Genomic DNA, 20,090 nt, shown 5'->3' on the forward strand with positions numbered 1-20,090 from the left:
GAAGCTAAACGAATTGAAGAAAATAAGTTTCATCGAAAGTTGACAAGTTGAGAATGTTATAACATGTACTTTTGGGGTGAGACTAAGGTTCTTAACATGATAAGAAGGTTATGTTATGAGTTATTTTATTCATATGATAGTGGTGTGTTATGTTTTGAAGTCAAGCGAGTTGTGGAATAAAAGTTGCCAAAGGTTTTCACAAGTTACATTCATAAATGTGCTGAAAGTTAGGTCAAATGTAGTTGAGCTTTTCTCCCAATTTACTTGAAATTACGGGATGATCCACCTACCAAGCTTGTCGCTCATCGGGATTGTTAAACTACTTTAAAAGGCTTATTATGAGTGTTTGTTGATGTTGTTTGGGCTATTGTTAGCTGTTGTAACTTGTGGGAAGCCATATAAATATGGGAGGTGTTGTCCGTTTTATCGTAGAATAAAGTGTGTCATTCAAATGCGATAAGTTATGGCATTCGTTTGTGACGACAATATTGTTCATTGCTTGTAGACAAAGGAGCGGCAACTTAGGTTAGCTTGATGGGCTCTTATCGTAGACTGAGTTGATATCCCGCTAAGGATTGGCAAAGCTCCATTTCATCCGTAGTACAGCCGAGTCCAGATGTTGTCAAACTGTCTTATGTATATATATACTTATGGGTAGGTCAGTGTCCTGTCCTGACCATATTTTGATGTCAGATACTCTTATAGGCTTTGTAGACACATGTTCAGTATGTACAACATGTCAGATGCCTTGACGGTCCATGTGTATCCATGTTTTGAGTATGATGGCTCGCTGATACAATGTTTTCCCACTTACAGTTACACAATATGAGTTGTGGCTATTTTGGTCCATGATAGTTACAGAAAGAATCAGTTCAGCCAAGTTGACCTATGTATGTTCTAGTTTTAATCGAATAATCATGAGTTTCAGAGTGGTTCGCTCAGGCCAGTACGGCACCGAGTGCCAGCCACACCTCCCCAGGTTTGGGGAGTGACATAGTCGTATCAGAGCAGGTCGTGTCCTAGGGAGTCTACAAAGTTGTGTCTAGTAGATTCTAACTTATGGGTGTGTTGCGCACCACACTATAATTGAGAGGCTACGGGGCATTTAGAAAATGTTACCCTTCTTTTGTTTCCATATCGTGCCATAGAGCTGAGTCATAAGAAGTCAGTATGAAGCTTATGCCAGATTGTGTATGCACCAGAGGTGTAAGTATTATAGTAGAGCTTTAAGGCGTGGATGTAAATTCCACCTATGTGGAAGGATGGTTATGAAAGCGACAGAATATGCGATGCGAGATTTAAAGGTAAGTAAAGGTGAAAAAAGTACGAGATACTCAAGTACGGAAGGTTGTGGATAGTACAAATATCAAATATAGGGCTAGAAGTGTTGTGATTCAATATCAAAAATTGATTGTGGTGTCGTCAGTAGCATATCTTCCAACCTATGGTTTCCAAGTACCGAGAGGTCTAGTTACGAGAGTAAAGAAGAGCCGGAGGCGACATGATGTCTCACTTGAGGTTCAATAATAACATATGGAAATCTATGGTGCAAGCAAGTTAAATGAAGGTTGCGATTAGTATAGATAGATACATGAAGGTCGCAAGCTAAAGTATGGTAGAGCGATAAAGTTTTAGGTAGACAGGAGTAAGGATAAGAAAATGTGAGTGAGGAGGTGACAGGAATAGGTAAGGCATCGAGATTAAGCACATCAAAATAAGAGAGCTGATGGTTTTCGTAAGTTATAGAAAGCTCAGTATAACCTAAATGAACTTAGAGGAGCTTAAGACTAGGAGCATTTAGAAGAGATGGAATGTTGCTTGGTAGTAGAATAAGAGCGCCATTGTGATAAACGATAAGAGTATAACGTTTAGGAATATTGCGTTCGATTTAAGTAATTATTCAATGAGAAGGGATTTTATGAATTGCACGAGATTAGAATACCACGCATTAGATGAATCACGTTGAGATGCTATGAAATACGATTATTGAAGTGTAGTATTTTCCCTAAGGTGGATCAAGCAAATAACTTCAGAAATTAGCCGACAAGACGTGAGCCCTAGTAAAAATGTATTATGTAAGAATATTCAAGTTACTACTAGTGGATAAGTCAATATTAAGGTGAATCAACAATAGATGGATAAAATTTCCAAAGTATGAGATGAGATTAGGTTGCCATTCTTAAGATGAACTGTAATGAGGAAGCATTAAGAGACTTAGATTTTTACATATAGGATAAGCATCGAGAGAGTAACCTGGAGTTGGGTAGTATACCTCAGTAATAATAAATCGGAGTAAGTGTTATGGTATAGTATGATCTACCTAGATGCAGTAAAGCAATAAGGATAGATATCCGAGGTTATGAAACAAAATATATCAATAGTCGTAAGTTAGGCAAAGTACCAAGCGAAGAACTCCAGTATACCTATATATGCCCAGAGGAAAAGCTTGTCATAGTTCTCTATATGTTCGCAAAGTGAGGCCTAGAGATTGGCTAGAAGTTGGAGGAAAATAAAGAGAAGAGTCGCATAGGAGCGCGTACAAGGGAAGAGTCGTACAGGCTACATGACATAAGGTAGCAACAATTACGAGTTTGGAAGAATTCCGACCACAAGTCGTGTTTTGAGAAAGAGGTCTAAAGGGGGGAATGCCTTGGCCTTTAGATTTATTCATAGAACAATTGCCAAGATGGCACGACTAGTGTTAAAGTATTTGTAAGGGTTGTAGGTTATGAGACTGATAAGAGAATCAACCAACATTCAAGGACGAGTGTTCCAAAGGGGGGAATGATGTTACACCCCATGTTTTAGTACGTAAAAGTATGTCGTAAGTCAATTGATATAAGCTCGAAAATCATATCATCTTTGGAAGTACATAAAGTAAGTTCGTAATGTTACCATGGAGTTACAAATATTTAAGATCATGAACAGCAAGTACCGAGATGGTTGGAAGGCTTAGAAGCTAAACGAATTGAAGAAAATAAGTTTCGTCGAAAGTCGACAAGTTGGGAATGTTATAACATGTACTTTTGGGGTGAGACTAAGGTTCTTAACATGGCAAGGAGGTTATGTTATGAGTTATTTTATTCTTATGATAGTCATGTGTTATGTTTTGAAGTCAAGCGAGTTGTGGGACAAAAATTGCCAAAGGTCATCACAAGTTACATTAATAAATGTGCTGAAAATTATGTCAAATGTAGCTGAGACTTTCTCCCAATTTACTTGGAATTATGGGATGATCCACCTACCAAATTGAAGATCTATGCATCTACTATCTAACGCATTAAATACTTCATCAATACAAGAGAGATATTAGCATTTGCGCGAGACTGTGCAGACTGGTAGGTGACAAGTAGGTGCATCACCTACTTGCTTAAATGAAGGGACAAAATAAATCCCCATTACGGGGTAGATTGAGGGCGGCCAAGGGGCCCTTTATATGGGATTATTATCTCACATTTTAAACATAATTTTATGAGCAAAACATATGAGAAAACTCTGCAACTCCTCCCCCATAAAATCCCACGCAAAGCCTAGGTGATTTCGGGATACAAAGTGATTTTAGTGCCGAAAAACCCGGACAGCATGCTAATTTCCCTTACTCCTTCTTATAGCTGCATTGGGGGACTGGTTTTAGATGAAGAGGGACTAGGTTTCATGGGTTCTACCTATTCCAAGGTAATTTTATGCTTCTCTTTCCCTTATCTAAGATTTTTCGAGTTGTAGCTTGATTGTAAAGAATAGAACTTGCGAGTTTCGAAAGAGTAATATATTGTTTGTTGTGGCATCACTGTTGGATGGTTGCATTAATAATTTTTTTATATGATAAGAGGCTTAATTATATATTGTTGGTTATTTTTCTCGATTTGAAAGAAAAGACAAGTCAGAAACATGTATTAGTAATCTAAAAGATCAGTTTTAAGTTGCTGAACTTGTCGGACTATTATGGGGTCATTTTAAATTTGTATTGTGGCTGAAATTAGCAGGGATAATTGAATAAGTGGAGTTTAATGTTGTTGATAAATTATAGAAGGAGGAAGGGGTTTAAAACTATAGTTGTTTAGTCACAAACCGAGCTTGCCGCTCTTCGGGATTGTTAAACTATTTTGAAAGGCTTATTATGCGTATTTATTGATGTTATTATGGCTATCGTTGGCTGTTGTAACTTGTGGGAAGCCATATAAATAGGGGAGATGTTATCCATTTATCGTAGAATAAAGTGTGCCGTTCAAATGCGATATGTTATGGCATTCGTTTGTGACGACAGTATTGTTCATTGCTTGTAGACAAAGGAGTTGCAGGTTAAGTTAGCTTGAGGATTGGACTAGATATTATGAGATAATTAAGGTCTTCCTTTCTTTTCTTTGGCATGATTCCATAAGTTACGTTACCCTTATAAGGGATTCAAGGGGGCGAGTCTTTGTATATGCACTATTCCGATGATTAAGGTCCGTTCACGAGTATAGTCATATGAATGTTGAAATGGATTGTGCTGGTCGTAGTTTCATGTATTCTTAACGTGTAAATAGAGCCTTCCAAAAGGTCCTTGTCTTATATATGTAACAAGACGTCCAATTGTCTATTAAAGATTATGCACAAATGGTCTAATGAATTAGAAGCAATATAGTGTTCGTATAATGAGGGATAGCTATACACGAATAGTTTAACAAGGTTGCAGAATGTATAGTTTGCGAAAAGATAAGAATGACTCGACCTAAATAATTCCATGACTTCCAATACTTACACGTTTGTGTTCACAAAACTGATAAAGACCCACGAAGGTAGTTACGTTGCTCTCAAGTTAAGTAAGGTTGATAATATATGAGGGTGATGTTAAGAGATGATATACATTACCTAAGGAGTCATACAATAAAGAATATGATAAGCTTAGCAATAAGAATATAAGTTGATAGAGCGTAAATCCCGCAACTCTTGTTCCTTATTAATAAATGGGTGTATATATATATATATATATATATATATATATATATATATATATGTGTGTGTGTGTGTGTGTGTGTGTGTGTTTGTGTGTGTGTGTGTGTGTATAACGAGTAACCCTATAAGCTAAGAATATTACATAGCTATAAGTAGAAAGAATCATGTAATCCCCAGCAACGAGTCGTGATGTGAAATAAGGATAAAAGTGTGATTCTGAAATAGTTACCACGTTCTTTATGGCTAAATAATATAGAATATGAAGGATTATGCAACAAGCGGCTAAGGAATAAAGATTGGTTACTACAATGACGTTACTTATGGACTTATATGTTTATGAATATGAGTTTATCTATTGATGATTGAATGATGTCTGCATGAGTGATATGAAATGAATATGTATAAGACATGATCCCTACGGACGGTCTATGAACACGTAGGTGTACAGTGAAGCCCTATGGACGGTCTATGAATACATAGGTGCATTATGGACGGTATCAGTTGCACGCATACCCAGACCTCAGTATTATGAGTCGTATGGGCGGTCTACTGTGTTATGCATACGAGCCATTGGTTATTCGTGTTTATGAGTGATCCTTACGGACGGTCTCTTATGAAACGTGTAAGTGCCACTTTTATGTTTCAATGTAACCCTAGAGATGTTTGACCTGTCTGAGGTAAGTATTCAGATATAAGGTATGATGGCTAGAAGAATGTTATAGATGAAGTTCCATAATATGATAGTTTCCAGTACATATAGCATATGGGAACAGATTCAGGTATAACATGACACGAATTAGATGTATATATGACATTAGATGTTCTCGGCCAACGGAGCCTTCCATTTCCAGTCTACATCCTTTGTAAGGTAAGTTGGATAATTCAATTTTTAGATATGTTACGAGTCAGAATAAGGTAAGTATGATTCTCGGGCCTCATTGACCCTCTAGATTTCTTTCAGTATATCGTATATACATGTCAATTCAGTATCAATTAAGTTATTCATATGCTATCTGCCTTACATACCTAGTACATTTCTTTGTACTGTCCCATCGTCGGGGCACTGCATTCATGCTTGCAGGTTCAGGTATCGAGTTTGACGGACTCTTATCGTAGACGGAGTTGATATCCAGCTGAGGATTGGCAAAGCTCTATTTCATCCGGAGTACAGCCGAGTCTAGAGGTTATCAAACTGTCCTATGTATATATATACTTATGGGTAGGTCAGTGTCCTGTCCTGGCCATATTTTGATGCCAGATACTCTTAGAGTCTTTGTAGACAAAGGTTCAATATGTACAGCATGTCAAAGGCCTTGCCGGCCCATGTGTATCCATGTTTTGAGTACGATGGCTCGCCGATACAACGTTTTCCCACATACAATTACACAGTACGAGTTGTGGCTATTTTGGCGAATGATAGTTACAGAAAGAATCAGTTCAGCCAAGTCTCCCTATGTATGTTCTAGTTTTAATCGAATAATCATGAGTTTCAGAGTGGTTCGCTCAGGCCAGTACGGCACCGAGTGCCAGCCACACCTCCCCAGGTTTGGGGAGTGACATTTCATCAATTCACTTGATAAAATAGACATCCATAACAGCAGAAACCGTATTATAATAAAACTTATTTTTCACAATTTCCTGCCATAACAACGTGTATATATATAGCCTTAAAACAATCAAACAAAAGATAACAACATCTCTTTCCTTTTCAAGTGATATCCTGTAATCTTTTACTCCAACACCACAACCAACATGTTTTAACCTTAAAAACAACCAACGGGATGTTAAACGTACCTTAGCGAGCAGATACAACTCAAAGCTTATGTTAGCTCACTAATATCCTTATTCACATCGCAACACCATAGAGGGGTTATTCTTCACCTTTGGCTAACTTGATGTTGGGTTATGGTGTATTTTTTGGGATTTCTTTGGAGCCTTGGGGAACTGTTTGGGAGGGTTGGGAGAGTGTGAAGATGGAAGGTGGTCGAAAATGAGACAATATCATCCCAAAAACATGATAAAAATATGTGAAGGTCGGCCACGTCCCATATGGCTGTCTGCGCAGTCTCAAGAAAACGCAAATATCTCTCTATTATGATGTCGTATTGACAAACTGTATAATGCACTAGAAAGCAGACTCGTAGATATTCAATTTTATGGGTGTATCATCTCCTAACTCCAAGTATATTTGGAGAACATCTCAGTGACATTAGACCCAAATTTCAGTTAATTTTTGAACATAACTTGCAACAACCTTTGCCGACATTTGTTTCACAACATGCTTGAATTCAAAACATAACATATAACTATTAAACAATTCAAACAACTTAGAAAACGAACTACTTAGCATATTAATCCCTCCTAAATTTACCCTGAAAGTACAGGTTATAGCAACTTTGATTCGTTTAGCCACCAACCCTTACGATACTTCCAATACACCTGTGTTAACTCATAATTTTCTCTGTAAAGGTCTTTAAACTTTCCGGCTTATATTGATTCACTTAAGATGCATTCTATCATGAAAGTACGGGGTGTAACATCCTTTCCCCCTCAGGAACATTCTTCCTCGAATGTTAACTCTTAAAGGCTTGCAGTCTCCTCGGTACACTGGACCAAAACCAACCTACATGCATCCATAAAACATACTATTCATGCCACACAGGGTAAATGTCTGTAAATAGCAACACTTGGCCTGACACAGTCGTCAATCATAAGTACTGCAAGTAAAAAATAAGACCTCACCTCATGACTTACTGGTTTGAACTGGGTCGTGCTGTAATATCCCTTCTCGAGCCATATCTTCAGTTTGAAATAGGTGGGGGTATTTAGATTTCATCTCTTTTGCGGCCTTACATGTCATTTATTCGATGTTCTTATTTCTCCATAATACCTTCACGGGTGCTACCTTTTTTAACTTACGGATCATTGGATCTAAAATAGCCACTAGAAAATCTTCATGGGATAGATGCTCTTTAATTTGAATTTCATATACCGGGACTACCTGAGAAGGGTCTCCAATGCATTTAATGGAACTCTTAAGGCAATTCAAGCTCATAAGCTACTCCTCCTATTCGTCGAATGACTCGGTCGGACCCAATATATCTCGAGCTAAGCTTGCCCTTCTTACCGTATATCATGATTCCTTTCGAAGGTGAAATATTTAGGAATGTCCAGTCGTTTATAACTTCCATATGTTCATACATTAGGAATTTTTATTCTACGACCTTCGCCATCGCATAATTTTTATTTTGATTCTCTTAGAACAAAATACAATTTTCACCTTGGCTCTCATAGTTCTCGCTTTACTTTTCTTAAGCTTAGTTATCAGCTTGGTACTTGTAACATTGCTATTCAACCCTTCTATCATACCTTTCATAGAGATATATATATATATATATATATATATATATATATATATATATATATATATATATATATATATATATATATATATATTTCTACTCCTCTTGAGGAGTGAGTGATTTAGGATAGGCTTCAACTTCTCAACCTCGTATTCTAGTTTCCTGACTTATCTCGGTCTCGTAAAAATATATATTTTACTTGTCATCTTAGCTCTCTCACATCCTTGATATTTTAAATTGTGGTATTTTTGTAAAAGCTAATGCCTTTTTATTTTTAGCATAGTTTGTCCTAACAGACATTTTTGAACTGAACGATCGATCTGGAGAGTCGTTCACCCATGTTATACTTTATAGTCTGCAATTATCTCTAAAGTACCGACCATATGATGTCGCTCATCTCAGATCATGTCTTCTTATTTTTACAGTATTCTAGATTAGTACTCTACTATCGTCTGTGTTCTTACTCAAATGGTAACAATGATTCTCCCTCGCCCTGGTAATGTCTCTGAGTCCCACAATAGTGGGGGCACATATTTAGCATGTCATCTCCACTTCATATTTTGTTATCTCTAAGGTTGTTACTCTTCTAACTAACTTTATCGTAAATCTATTATAGAATATGGACGTTGTGCTATCTCTCTTGTACTTCTACTATTAAGAGTGAATCTGCAATGCTCTGAGGCACGATTTTTATAATCATCTAGTTCTAATTATTAGACTCCTTATTTACTTAGCTAATGTAACTCTCGAGCTTTCTCTTCCCTCTCAGCCTTAAAGTGGGCTTAAACTTCTTCCAATTTTCAGGTCAAGGTATTAGATATTACATTAGCTTTCGTGGACATTATGGAACATCCATATTATAATCTTCTAACAATTCAAGCCTTTGTCTATGACGTGGACTCAATTCATTCTTTTAACTTATATCAGAGTCTCATATAATTGTAAGAATATCAACATATATGTTGCATGGATAATACTCTGAAATCTTAAGAGCGGTCATAACGTAACTAACTCAGGGTCAGAGATTGAATACTTCCTTTTGTGCCTTCCTAGTTGTCTTTAAACGTAAGCATTTACTTTTCCTTGTCGTTCTGTCACTTGTTGCATGAATACTTGGCTTATCTTAGTGCCCACGCATACCGGAATATTGTGTAACTCATATTTTCTCGAATATTACTTTTCATTTTTACTTCTCGTTCATTAGTCATGATAGGAGCCACTTTCTTATGGAGTGCATACAATATTCTAACTAGACTGTTATTACAAGATCATTTCTTTTTCAAGTTACTATTCATAGGTCAAAGACTTCTTCCTTACTTCATCAGCTAGTCTTTTGTTGTGTTACTTATGGGAGACCCTCTGACTCTTGTAAAGCTGTGAATTATTATATTGTATACACGACAAAATTTTCGATGTTCTTACTTGCCTATAATTATCCTTAGTTACTTACCTACATACCTTTGTGCTTGTAAGGTTACTTCTGAAATCAAATTTTAATTGTCTCCCCAGTGGAACTCTCTTTTATTTTCGTAACACTTATACGATACCTTTAACTATCCCAACTCCTATTTGAATATTTCTCAAGGATTAATCTCGTATCAGCAATACTAAATTCCCTATGCCAGGGTTCAATACTTTTATCTTGCATGATCTGCTGATTTATCTGTAACCTCTTGTCTAGCCATAACTAGGCTCTTCCTGAATCAACTACTAACTACTCGTTTGTCCATTCTCATATCTATATTCTGTGTAACCTCTCTCAGGTTATCTCTTTTGTCTTAACTTACCTCTTTCACTGGCTCCTTATGTATCAAGTGTCCACTCGCACTTATTTATCAATTAACATCCTGGTCAGGAACCCTTACTGCCTATTACTGGTGTCGTGCTTGCATAACGTTCTTAAGTCGTGACATATCTATAAGATCTGAATAAATGCAGTCTCATTCCTTTCGCCTTTTTAAAGTATTCTTCCTTTACCATTCTACATTTACCTGAACCTCTTAACTTTGACTTAATACCATATCACACCATCTTCCCCCCCCCCCCTCCCCCACCTTTAGGGGAGTACTAACATATAATCCTCTGAAGTTTTACCTGTAGGTGTTTTACCTCTTTATCTTTGGAGTGTTTCCACATTTTTAATGACCCTTACTCACCTTTTGGTAACCCTTCTGTACTAAGGATAGCTGAATCTCTTACAGACAAGGGTGGCACCTAGTATAAGTGGCACACTTAGTCTTAACCTTACTCTACTCACAACGCTGGCTAAAGGGGCGTCTTCCTAAATGACCTTTAAAGGTTATTCTTTTGTTTTCCATTCTGTTATTGCCGGAATGTGGTCTCTGATATTCTCTCGATGTTGACTATTATCGAATCCTCTGGTCCCTAATTCATGTTCAATTTATCTTGTTTACTAGCCCATACTGATTTCTATTACATCGGGGTCTAACATAAACTTCTGATAACCACGTTGCAATCACCAACTCATTTCTCAAAATGAGGATATGATTTTATGGCTTATACTCTTTTATAGTCTCAAGGCCTGTCTTTTCTTTCACTTGACTATAAATTCTATTATTCTGCCATATTTTGATAAACTGTTATAACCCATTTATCACATCTTACTCATGATTCTTTATTTAGTCATTTCTTATTCTCCTGCAAATGTTTTTGTCTATTACCTTATTTTGAAAACATCAACAAAATATTCTTTTGCTTTTAGCACCACTTGCTCCATCTCACTGACTCTTCGAGTCACCTAATATTCTCTCTTTACTATGGACGAGAGCCATACTAAGGTAAATATTTGTCCCTTCCAAGATTCGAGTTCCTATCTTCTGAATTTTCTAAAAATTCTAGTATTTATATCTAACTATACTATTCTAGAGTGCACCACCTGGGTGTCTCACGAGGAGAACTATTATCACGTTTGCAATATCCTTCAGTAATATTAGTTAATACTAACAATCTATCCACCATTTTGGGTAACTCTAACCCAGTTGGAACCTGATATCACACCCTTCTCTTAAACTATATCTGCTAGCTCCCATAAGGCATAACTGTGATGGGTGTGGCCAATTGTACATACCTCTATTACTATTAAAAGTAAAATCAGAATGCTTATATTTCTCTACCTGACTTGTAAATACTATTAATGTTCACTAACTCGGTACCTCGTACACTTTTTTACCTTGCTTATTTTACCTGTTGAAACTTATAATTTTACCTTCTGATACTCCTATGGCCTGCTACTCACAAGGTGTGTTTGTAATGACCCGATCGGTTATTTTGTGCATTTGATCCATGTTTTCCCTTTTGAAGCTTCCCATATGTGTATTTGTGTTTTTGTGAGTTGCGGGGATGGTTGGTTTCATTTCATGGAGGTTTTGAAATGATTTGGATTCATTAGTTCTTGGTTTAGAAGATAAAGTTGGAAATATTAACCGATGTTTAACTTTTGTGAAAATGACCCCAGAACGGTATTTTATGGCTTCGATGTGATTTTGGACTTGGGCATATGCCCAAAATTAAATTCGAAGGTCCCTGGGATGATTTAGCTTATTTTGCCGAAAGTTGGCAATTTGAAGGTTTAGAAATATTCTAAGTTTTACCGTTGGTTGACTTTATGGCTTTCGAGTTCAAATTTTGGTTTTTAGACTTCGAATAGGTCCGTTTGTCATTTAGAACTTCTCTGCAAAATTTGGTGTCATTCCGAGTTGGTTTGATAGGAATCGGATGCTTGGTTTTGATTTTAGTGATTCTTGAGTTCATTGTAAAATTTCATGTGTTTTGATGTCCGGTTAGTGGTTTTGTATATTATTTTGGCATTTTGATTGCGCGAGCGAGTTCGTATGATGTTTGTAGAATTGTGTGGATGTTTGGCGTGGGTCACTAAGGGCTCGGGTGAATTTCGAACGTCTTTCGGATTGGTTTGAACTAGTTTCAGGTAGTTGGTATGCTGCTACTGCAGTTATCGCAATTGCGAAGCGTGTAGGAAGGGCTCAGGTATCGCAAATGTGATGCCTTACTCACAATTGCAAAGAATAGGATAGGGATGGGTCGGTCGAAATTGCGACAATTTGTCCACATTTGAGGAAGGGACTAACTTCGCATTTGTGAAGCTGGTGACGCATTTGCGACATTTCCCTGGGTTGTGAAGCACCACAATTGCTAGATTTTGTCGGCAATTGTGAGGTTTCGCAATTACGAACCCGGGGTCGCATTTGCAACTTCTGTACCGGAACAAAATGGCTGGAAAATGGGACTTAGCTTCATTTATCATATTTTAGAACCCTAGACTCGGTAGGAGGCGATTTTTAAGAGGAATTTTCACATACAACTATTGGGTAAGTGATTTCGATCAATTTTCAATTATATGATTATTTATGAGATTTAATCTCCAATCCATGGAATTTGAAGAGAACTTTTGGGAAATTTTGTCTATGTATTAAAAAATGAAAAGTTTAGATTTGAGAGTCAAATTGGACCGGAATTTGAAAAGAAAACACATATATGGACTCATGGGGTTATGGGTAGTCAAGATCCACCCTTGGACTCGGGTTTTGGGCCCGGGGTTAACTTTTGTTGACTTTTGGGAAATTATGTAAAGATCTTAACTTTATTAATCGAAATTAGTTTCTCTTGCATTGTTTGATAATACTAAGTCATTTTTGTTAGATTTGAGTCGTGGGGAGGCAAATTTTAAGTGAAAAGCCATTTTTGAGTGTTGATTTAGCCTAGTTGAGGTAAGTATCTTGCCTAACTTTGTGTGAGGGGACGTATACATGAGGTAACGACTGTGTACACAGGCTTATATGTGGAAATTGACCGGTTTAGACTCTTAGGTTACTTATAAGCATTTAATTGTAGTTGTTATTACATGATATCTCTTTCACGGTTGAGTTTATTCTTAAGCACTTAATTATAGTTCTTATTACATGTTATCTCTTTCTTTGTTGAGTTTACTCTTATGCATTTCCTTGTAGTTTTTATTACATGTTACCTCTTTCATTGTCGAGTTATTCTTATGCATTTAGTCGTAGTTGTTATTACATGCTATTTCTTTTATGGTTGAATTTATTTTATGTATTTAATTGAAGTTGTATTTACATGGAAGTATCTTTCTTTGTTGAGTTTAATCTCTCATTTCATTGTGTTGTTGTTTGGACTCTTATATACATTATTGTTGAGCCGTGGGCTATGCATTGTTATGATATTGGTATTGTTGTTTTGCAATGTTGTGGCATATGGGAACGTGTAGTGCGAATTAATTATTGTGTTATAATGAGATGCGCATGCGGCGGTATAAGGGTGGTAATATTAATGTGCATGCAACGAGATGAGGGGGCTAAAGCGCGTGAAGCTATTTCGGAAAAAATATATTTTTAAAAAAAATGCAAGGTTCACGCGGCGATATAAGGAAGATTGTAATTGTGACCTGTGAAATGTGAATATGAGGTATGGTACCTCGGGGTGATTCTTGTTGTACATTCTATGTTGGAAACGGCTTGTTGATTTGAAAGGTTATTATTTTTCCTTAATTCATTTCGCTTATATTTTGACTGTATCTGATTATTTGTTGTTTTTACTATATGTTCAATCGTTGTTGTCATTTATTCCTTTTACTTCTGTTGTTCCTTATATTAATATTCTGCTTTGTTGTTATTTATTACTTTTACTTCCATTGTTAGCCTTATATTAAAATTCTGCTTTGCTGTCATTTATTGCTTATACTTCTCGTTGTTAGATTATATTAATATTTTGCATAGGTTTCTATATCTAGTACGTGTCTTGACTTGACCTCGTCACTATTCCACCAAGATTAGTGTTGATACTTAATGGGTACCGTTGTGATGTACTCATACTATGCTTCTGCAAATGTTTGTGCAGATCCAGATACCTCTGCCCATGCCGGATGCTAGTGAGTTGATTCAGACATCGTGGAGACATCAAGGTATACCTGGTTGACACTCGCAGGCCTCAGAGTCACCTTCTAGTGAACATATGCTATTGTTTCTTTTGTTTTCGAACAATATTGTAATAGAGATTCCTAAAATTTCAGTAGAGCTTATGACTCTGTACTACCGATTTTGGTGTGTATTACTGTTTGGTCATTTTGATGATGTTATGTCACTTATCCATTTTTTTTTATAGTTGATTGGATTTAACATGTTATTATCACCATGTGTTAGGCTGACCTAGTCTTAAAGACTAGGTGCCATCACGATTCCTAAGATGGGATTTTGGGGTCGTGACAAGTTGGTATCAGAACTCTAGGTTCATAAGTGCTACGAGTCATAAGCAGGTTTAGTAGAGTCTTACATATCAGTATGGAGATGTCTGTACTTATCTTCGAGAGGCTACGAAACTATTAGGAAATTCGACTTATTTCATTCCTTATCTTGCGGATTTGTTGATTTCAGAATCTGAGCCTTTGTCTTTTTATTCTCTCACAGATGGTGAGGACACGCACTACTAGATCAGCTAAGCATACACTCGCGCCCCCTGCTAGAGCTGCGAGAGGCCAAAGTCGAGATAGAGGCAAAGGAGGGGCATGTGCTATAGCTAGAGCACCTTCCAGAGCAGTGACAGAGGAGCCACCAGTAGCTCTAGTTGGGGAGCAGGCACTTGAGACGCCTGCTACTATCCCTAGACTCCAGGAGACCTTGGCATATTTTCTGAGTATGTTCGACACTTTAGATCAGGCAGGATTGATCCCAGTTGCACCAGCTACATCTTAGGTCAGGGGAGGAGCTCAGACTCCCGCGCTTACGGCCCGTACTCTAGAGCAGCGGGTCCATGTTGATCAGGTTCTGATTTTTATGCCGGCACAACTTGTTATTGCGGTACAACCTAAGGTCAGGACAGAGGCATCAATGGAGGAGAAGAGGAGGCTTGAGAGGTTCAAAAAGTATGATCCTCCTACTTTCAGTGGCACAGTTACTGAGGATGTACAGGGTTTTCTAGACCAGTGCCACTATATTCTCCACCCCATGGGCATTGTGCAGGTGAGTGGAGTTGCCTTTACATCATTTCAGTTGATGGGATTGACATATAGGTGGTGGACGGATTATGAGGAGGGTAGGCTAGTTGATGCAGCGCCACTCACTTGGGCTTAGTTTTCAGATCTAATTTTGAGGGAGTTTGTTCCCCAGACCCTCCGGGATGCGTGGTGCATAGAATTCGAGCAGCTACATCACGATACTATGATCGTGTTAGAATAAGCCATAAAGTTCAGTGAGTTATCCCGTCATGCACCTCCTTTGGTTTCTACAGTCAGAGAGCATGTCCGTAGATTTCTCGAGAGGCTCAGTTATTGTCTTAGATTCAGTATGGCTTGGGAGTTGGAGACGGATACTCCGTTTCACTAGGTTTTGGAGATCACTTAGAGGATAGAGCGTATGCGTGGCTAGGAGAGGGAGGATAGGGAGGCCAAGAGGCCTCGAGATTCTGGAGAATTTAGTGGTTCCCCCACTGCAGGTGTAGCTCGTCATGGCAGAGGTTATGTTAGTCGACCAGTTCATTCGGCACTTCTGGCTACTTGCAGTGCTCCAGCTATTCTGAGGTCTCAGGTCGCACATTGTGCACAGCCACTTTCCAGTATACCTCCTCCACGGGGTGCCCACAGTAGTCATTCTAGCTGACTGGGTCATACTCAATTCTAGCAGCCACGCCCATAGAGAGGTTGTTTCGAGTGTGGTAATACTAGGTATATGGTAAGAGACTTACCCAAACATAGGAGGGGTGCACCTTCTCAGGCTCCACGGTTCCACAGGGTCCACAAAGTTCACAAGCTATGGTTGTTGCCCCCGTTGCCACTCCACCTACACCACATCTAGGGGTGGAGGTCAGGCGGGTAAAGGTCATCATAGATGGGTAGGCCAGGCCTGTTGCTATGATTTTCTAGGTAGGATTGAGGTTGTTGCATTAGATGTTGTCATCAGTTTTAATTGATTCGGGTTCCATGTATTCGCATGTGTCACCTTACTTTGCTCCATAGTTGGATATATTTGGTGATTCTTTGAGTGCCCCTTTATATGTGTCTATGCTTGTGGGAGATTCTATTGTAGTAGACCATGTTTATCGATCGTGTTTGGTCAATATCGGGGGTTATGAGACCAGGGTTGACCTTTTGCTACTCAGTATGATGGACATTGATGTGATATTGGGCATGGATTGATTGTCTCCCTACCACGCTATTCTGGATTGTCACGCTAAGACCGTGACATTGGCTGTGCCAGGATTGCCAAGGTTGTCACAGTTGGAGTGGGGAAGTACATTGGATTATGTTCTTAGTAGGGTGGTGTCTTTCCTAAAGGCACAATGGATGGTTGAGAGGGGATGCTTAGAATATCTAGACTTTGTGTGGGATGTCAGTGTTGATACTCCTACCGTTGAGTTAGTTTTAGTAGTGAGAGATTTTCCATATGTGTTTCCAGTACACCTACCGGGCATGCCGCCCAATAGGGATATCGATTTTGATATTGACCTAGTGTTGGGCACTCAGCCCATTTCTATTCCACCATATCGTATGGCACTAGTGGAGTTAAAGGAATTAATGGAACAACTTTAGGAGGTGCTTGATAAGGGTTTCATCCTACTGAGTGTCTCGCCTTGGGATGCTCCAGTTATATTTGTGAAGAAGAAAGAGGACTCTATGAGGATGTGTATTGACTATAGGCAGTTGAACAAGGTTACTGTCAAGAACAAGTACCCACTATCGCGTATTGATGATTTGTTCAACCAGCTTTAGGGTCCTCAGGTATTCTCGAAGATTGATTTGAGGTCAGGGTGTCATCAGCTGAAGATTCGGGATTCAGACACTCCGAAGACTACTTTCAGGACTCGCTATGGTCACTATGAGTTTGTGGTGATGTAATTTGGGCTAACCAATGCCCCGGTAGCCTTTAAGCACTTGATGAACAGTGTGTTCCGGCCATATCTTGATTCTTTCATCATCGTATTCATTGATGACATATTGATGTATTCTAGCAGCTGGGAGGATCATGAGCAGCACTTGAGGATCGTACTCCAGACCTTGAGGGAGAAGAAGCTATATGCTACATTCTCCAAGTGTGACATTTGTCTTGATTCCGTGGAATTTTTAGGCCATGTGGTGTCTCGTGAGGGGATTAAGGTGGATCTGAAGAAGGTGGAGGCAGTTTAGAGTTGGCCTAGACCGTCTTCTGCTATTATCACTGTTTTATGGAGGGGTTTTCATCCATTGTAGCTCCTTTGACAAGATTGACTCAGAAGGGTGTCCCATTCAGGTGGTCCGACGAGTGTAAGGAGAGCTTTCAAAAGCTCAAGACTGCCTTGACCACAACTCTAGTTCTAGTTTTTCCTTCAGCATCAGGTTTATATACAGTTTATTATAATGCTTCACTGGCATTGGGTGTGTATTGATGAAGGATTGTAGATGATTGCTTATGCTTCGCGTCAGTTGAAACCCCATGGGAAGAACTACCCAGTAAATGATTTAGAGTTGGAAGTCATTGTTCACGCATTGAAGATTTGGAGGCATTATATCTACGGCATGTCTTGTGAGGTATTTACAGATCACAGGAGACTACAACACTTGTTTAAGCAAAAGGATATGAACTTGAGTCAATGGAGTGTAAGGCCCCGTAAAAAACAAAATTCGCCAAGGAATTTGAGGTTTTATGGTGCAAAGGTAGACTTATGTGTTTGGGTTGAAGAATGAACTGAGGATGTAAAAATTTTGGCAGAAGAAGGCAGTTCTGCGATCAAGTTCGCAACCGCAGAACCACTCCGCGGGCCGCATAATCATCGCGGAGTTGATCAAAGAATTTGTTGAATTTTGAAGGTTGTTCTACGGTCCATTATGCGATCGCAAAGTTGTTTCGCGGTACGCACAACTATTGCAGATTTTGCTTAAAGAACTTTGGAGAGTGATTCTACGGTCCACTCTGTGGCCGCATAAGTGGTCTATGGACCGCATACCTGTCGCAAACCATTCCAATTTTTTCGATCACTTTTGCGGTCCATTTTACAGGTTGCATATCTGTTATGCGGTCCATTCTGCGACAGTAGACCTGAGTTTGGAGGGTCCATTTTCCTATTTTTATAACCCGGCCCCATTTTGATAAATAGCCTAAGGGGCTCATTTTGAAGAGAATGTCTGATGATATTAGAGAAAGGTAAGAGTATTTTAGAGAGAGAAGGAGGAAATATAGCATTCTAATCACCCATTCTTGCACCAATCTTCAAGAATTAAGGAAGCAAGTCACTAGATTATCATCTATCCGGGTAAGTCCTACTCCTAAGCTTTCATCCAAGAGGTTATGAGTTCAAGTATATTTTGGGTTTAGAAATAGGCCATGCATGTGACAATAGGTTATAGTATGTGGGGTTAATGAACCATTTTGGTTAGTTTCTTGTTGAAATTGGTTGAGGGAGGAAGGGATTACCATTGTAGAGCTTTGTAGTCTATTTTGCATACTAGGTGTTTGACAAAATTCCTAAGAGAGTTACACCATGGGAATCCTTCTAATTATTAACTGAGTTTCGATATCTTCCTATAGATTGTTGTTTCTAGAAGTGTTGGGGCATTGTAGTAACTTATGGAAAGCTCAAACAAGGTATGTTGGCTAAACTTCTTTCTTAGAATCAAATTCCATGATGTTCCCGTAAGTTTCTAGTATGGTTGGCCTAGGTTCCTAATTCCCATGTTCTGAGTTGTTCCTAATAATTTCGATTATCCCAAGCAAGCGTTATGTTGAAAGATGTACATACTCGAAACGTATCCCAATTATTCCTATCTCATTATGATCTTCTTCGGGAATTTGTTCGAGTATGGTTTAGGTGTTAAAATTTTATAACTTCAATTCATATTTCAAATGAAAGTTCACTATGCTCAATTTGGAAAGAAAACTCAACGTGCTTAAGACTCATATCGCTCATATGCATATTTGAGGTCTTGATTGCAAATGCCCTAATTGTCGATAACCTATGATGATTGTCGGGAAGTGAAAGAAGTGAGAATGAGATGCAAAAGGGACGTTAGTACATGTCGAATAGTACTAGTATGAAAACCAAACACCAATTTAAGAACTTGGAAATACATTATGAATATGATGAACCAGGGCGACAATAGAATATCATAGATAGCCATTTAAACCAAAGCAAGCTTATCAAGAGCTGTCATTAACATTTATATAATTTAAGATGAGATCCTCTGTAACCATTTTCACACAAAGGGGCCCCGCCGTCTCACCCCATTGTATGCAGGTGGAGGTGTAAGCACAATACCAAATTTCTACTCTAGTGGCCCTGCCGCCTCACCCCAATGTATGCGGGTGGAGGTGTAAACACAATACCCATTTTCACACAAAGCGGCCCCGCCGCCTTACCCCAATATATGCGGGTGGAAATGCATCAACGATACCAATACCTACATAAAGAGGCCATGCCGTCTCACCCAATATATATAGGTGGGTGGTGGTGCAACAACAATACCAAAATCATGCACAAAGCGGCATTGCCGCCTCACCCCAATGTATGCGGGTTGAGGTGTAAACCCAATCACAATCTCTACACAATTTGGCATAATAATTTCCCCATAAATCACGGCTTGGAATTATAACATATAGATACACAATCCATAGTTTGGAACACATCCTCAATTCATAATGCAATATAATAAAAGCATTTGAAACACGAATTGAACATATATCTTTGTCACAATACTTATTCGGAATACTTGATTTGTAACAAATATCTTGGAACTTACAAGGATATTGGGGTTCCAATTCTTAACGAAGAGTTTAGACA

Source organism: Nicotiana tabacum, chromosome 13, assembly GCF_000715075.1.
Source record: "Nicotiana tabacum cultivar K326 chromosome 13, ASM71507v2, whole genome shotgun sequence".
Taxonomy (NCBI): domain Eukaryota; kingdom Viridiplantae; phylum Streptophyta; class Magnoliopsida; order Solanales; family Solanaceae; genus Nicotiana; species Nicotiana tabacum.